The sequence below is a fragment of the Schistocerca cancellata genome, chromosome 6 (genome assembly GCF_023864275.1).
Source record: "Schistocerca cancellata isolate TAMUIC-IGC-003103 chromosome 6, iqSchCanc2.1, whole genome shotgun sequence".
Lineage (NCBI taxonomy): Eukaryota > Metazoa > Arthropoda > Insecta > Orthoptera > Acrididae > Schistocerca > Schistocerca cancellata.
In genome coordinates this window covers 180,089,664-180,093,798 of record NC_064631.1, presented here as the reverse complement: position 1 = coordinate 180,093,798, position 4,135 = coordinate 180,089,664, and the positions used below count along the sequence as shown (strand labels likewise).

Sequence of the window (4,135 nt, the reverse complement as noted above, 5' to 3'; positions counted from 1 at the left end):
GCATTTGTGCACCGCCGCCGTCAGTGTCAGCCAGTTTGCCGTGGCATACGGAGCTCCATCGCAGTCTTTAACACTGGTAGCATGCCGCGACAGCGTGGACGTGAACCGTATGTGCAGTTGACGGACTTTGAGCGAGGGCGTATAGTGGGCATGCGGGAGGCCGGGTGGACGTACCGCCGAATTGCTCAACACGTGGGGCGTGAGGTCTCCACAGTACATCGATGTTGTCGCCAGTGGTCGGCGGAAGGTGCACGTGCCCGTCGACCTGGGACCGGACCGCAGCGACGCACGGATGCACGCCAAGACCGTAGGATCCTACGCAGTGCCGTAGGGGACCGCACCGCCACTTCCCAGCAAATTAGGGACACTGTTGCTCCTGGGGTATCGGCGAGGACCATTCGCAACCGTCTCCATGAAGCTGGGCTACGGTCCCGCACACCGTTAGGCCGTCTTCCGCTCACGCCCCAACATCGTGCAGCCCGCCTCCAGTGGTGTCGCGACAGGCGTGAATGGAGGGACGAATGGAGACGTGTCGTCTTCAGCGATGAGAGTCGCTTCTGCCTTGGTGCCAATGATGGTCGTATGCGTGTTTGGCGCCGTGCAGGTGAGCGCCACAATCAGGACTGCATACGACCGAGGCACATGGTGTGGGGAGCGATCTCCTACACTGGCCGTACACCACTGGTGATCGTCGAGGGGACACTGAATAGTGCACGGTACATCCAAACCGTCATCGAACCCATCGTTCTACCATTCCTAGACCGGCAAGGGAACTTGCTGTTCCAACAGGACAATGCACGTCCGCATGTATCCCGTGCCACCCAACGTGCTCTAGAAGGTGTAAGTCAACTACCCTGGCCAGCAAGATCTCCGGATCTGTCCCCCATTGAGCATGTTTGGGACTGGATGAAGCGTCGTCTCACGCGGTCTGCACGTCCAGCACGAACGCTGGTCCAACTGAGGCGCCAGGTGGAAATGGCATGCCAAGCCGTTCCACAGGACTACATCCAGCATCTCTACGATCGTCTCCATGGGAGAATAGCAGCCTGCATTGCTGCGACAGGTGGATATACACTGTACTAGTGCCGACATTGTGCATGCTCTGTTGCCTGTGTCTATGTGCCTGTGGTTCTGTCAGTGTGATCATGTGATGTATCTGACCCCAGGAATGTGTCAATAAAGTTTCCCCTTCCTGGGACAATGAATTCACGGTGTTCTTATTTCAATTTCCAGGAGTGTATATATAGTTAAGGCTCACGGGCCATTTGACCATCTTCTTCTGTGCAGATGCACAAACAGTGCCCGAACTCTTACGGGAATCGGCAATAAAGCCGCGAGTAATGAGTGTAATGTGCAAGGGCACTATGACTATAGTGCGGGACAATAAGTTGCGAGTGTGAGTCTCACGGGAGGCATGCCAGAAATAAGTCCCTCCAGTCGCACTGTGTCCTCGGTGGCTCAGATGGATAGAGCGTCTGCCATGTATGCAGGAGATCCCGGGTTCGAGTCCCGGTCGGGGCACACATTTTCAGCTGTCCCCGTTGAGTTATATCAACGTCTGTATGCAGCCAGGGGTATTCATTTCAGTTGTAATCAGTTTCCTGTACAGTATTTCTTGAGCTCCATTGTACTTAGTACGTGCTAGTCTCACATGATTCAGATCTGCCAATTCAGAAACTAGAGTTTTTAATCGACATGAAGGTACTGCACGGTAACATCCGTGTCACAGTCTAATAGGAATTATGGACGCCAGATGACGTTCACTTATCTTAACTTAGTAGAACTACGGTTGAGGTGATATGTCCGGCTGTACGGACGGCCGCTAACTGTCTGCCGTTTTATTGCAGAGATACATGCAGTTCACGGTTCCAGTCATGGTAAGCAGCTTTCTTGAGATCAGTATCACGAATTGGTGTTAGACGGAACCGTCCTTCAGTAATGCTCCACTTTGCTAGGTGTTCCACTATCTCCATGTAAAATTCTATGATGTCCTTATACCGAAAGCAAGCGGAAGGCTGTCATTTTTCCTTGCTTCTGTTACGCTATCCAATAGATATCTGTTAGTCTGTTTGTCGAATTTGGCCGGACGAAGTGGCTGTGCGGTTAAAGGCGCTGCAGTCTGGAACCGCAAGACCGCTACGGTCGCAGGTTCGAATCCTGCCTCGGGCATGGATGTTTGTGATGTCCTTAGGTTAGTTAGGTTTAACTAGTTCTAAGTTCTAGGGGACTAATGACCTCAGCAGTTGAGTCACATAGTGCTCAGAGCCATTTTTTGTCGAATTTTGGGTTTTGTAATTTCCGAGTAACGCTTTGGGTGTCCGTGAGTATCAATACGAGCTTATATATATATATGATAGAGTAAACGGCTACCTTATTGTTGAAATGGTTCAAATGGCTCTGAGCACTATGGGACTTACATCTGAGGTCATCAGTTCCCTAGAACTACTTAAACCTAACTAACCCAAGCACATCACACACATCCATGCCCGAGGCAGGATTCGAACCTGCGACCGTAGCAGTCACGCGGTTCCGGACTGAAGCGCCTAGAACCGCACGGCCACGGCGGCCGGCACAAGCTATGGCCAGTAACTCCACTGTATAGATAGAAGTTTCAGGTGGAAGGGCAATTATTTGAGAGCTGCCGTCAGAGAGGCTGAAGAAGGTATATAACACTTCCTATTCTGTTTTAGAGCCATTTTGTATATAGAAGCGTACTGTGGCCATTATCGTCAACTAAACTGCTCTAGTTCGTAATTGATGTCCTTCCCATTTCTTAAATCACGTGGCAGGTAGGACACTGGGGCTGCATTAAAGACGATTTCAAACAGATACTGAAAGCAAGGTAGCCGGCCGCGGTGGTCTAGCGGTTCTGGCGCTGCAGTCCGGAACCGCGGGACTGCTACGGTCGCAGGTTCGAATCCTGCCTCGGGCTTGGGTGTGTGTCATGTCCTTAGGTTAGTTAGGTTTAAGTAGTTCTAAGTTCTAGGGGACTTATGACCTAAGATGTTGAGTCCCATAGTGCTCAGAGCCATTTGAACCATTTTGAAAGCAAGGTAATTTCCTGACCTATGGGACTACTGGCAAGCGATTTCACCATTTCTCGTAGATTCTTAGTAGCAGAGGAGTTCGGTTTGTGTGTTTTCTGTGAGGTGCTTATGTTAGCCCCCAGAATTTAGTCACCAACTTTATGGAGTTGCTATCAGATACCGAAAACCGACCCAAGGGAAATGTACCTGACAATATGGAATGCTACGTTCGGTTCCAAAGGTGGACTAACACGCTGACGAGTAGGTGTTCATAATTTGTTGGTTCATCAGTGTACCGCCACCCTTCAGCTGGCGTTATACTGGGAATTAGTGGGCAGAGTTTGCTTCTTCCAAGGACAGCTCTGAGAATTCATTCAGAACGTTGTGACAAAAAAAGAGAGAGAGAGAACAGCATTAGAAAACCTGCGGACAAACTCGTTATTCCCATCAGCTGCGAGGCACAGAATGCTGAGAACTTGCTCAGAACGAGCAGGTCATGGGGGGATATATCACATCCTAGTAAAGATTGCCGTCACTGGGGACACTGGAACAGCCGGCCTTTATGGCCGAACGGTTCTAGGCGCTTCAGTCCGGAACCGCGCTGCTGCTAGGGTCGCAGGTTCGAGTCCTGCCTCGGGCATGGATATGCGTGATGTCCTTAGGTTAGTTAGGTTTAAGTAGTTCTAAGTTCTATGGAACTGATGACCTCAGATGTTAAGTCCCATAGTGCTCAGAGCCATTTGAACCATTTGATATTAGAACAAACATAGAGCGTGCTGTTACACAAGAGACTGGCAAACAAGACGGATCACTCATCTATTCGTAACTACCTGAGAAGCATAAAGAATTTTCAGAGATCACAGAGGCACCGAGACGGACTCACGAACTTCCTGCGAGTCCCCCAGGAGAGGCGTTCAGGATATGGATCCCTGCAGTACGCTGAAGAATCTCCGCCGCCTCTGGTCGCACCAAGGCCCTCTCACCCCTCTCCATTCGTCCGCCTCCACCTATCGCCGGCTACAGTAACCAACTCAACCAGACATGGAACAATGGAGCGAAATAAAGAAAGTGTAACGAGAATTGCGAAAGAGCACACATTCATACTAGAG

General features: G+C 50.5%; 1 non-coding gene across 1 annotated transcript; it reads left to right on the top strand.

Annotated features, from left to right (window-relative positions):
• The first annotated feature begins 1,447 nt into the window (after nt 1-1,447).
• On the top strand, nt 1,448-1,521 carry Trnat-ugu (transfer RNA threonine (anticodon UGU)). Its single transcript has one exon. It is a non-coding gene; the product is annotated as a tRNA-Thr (tRNA).
• Nucleotides 1,522-4,135: the final 2,614 nt, after the last annotated feature.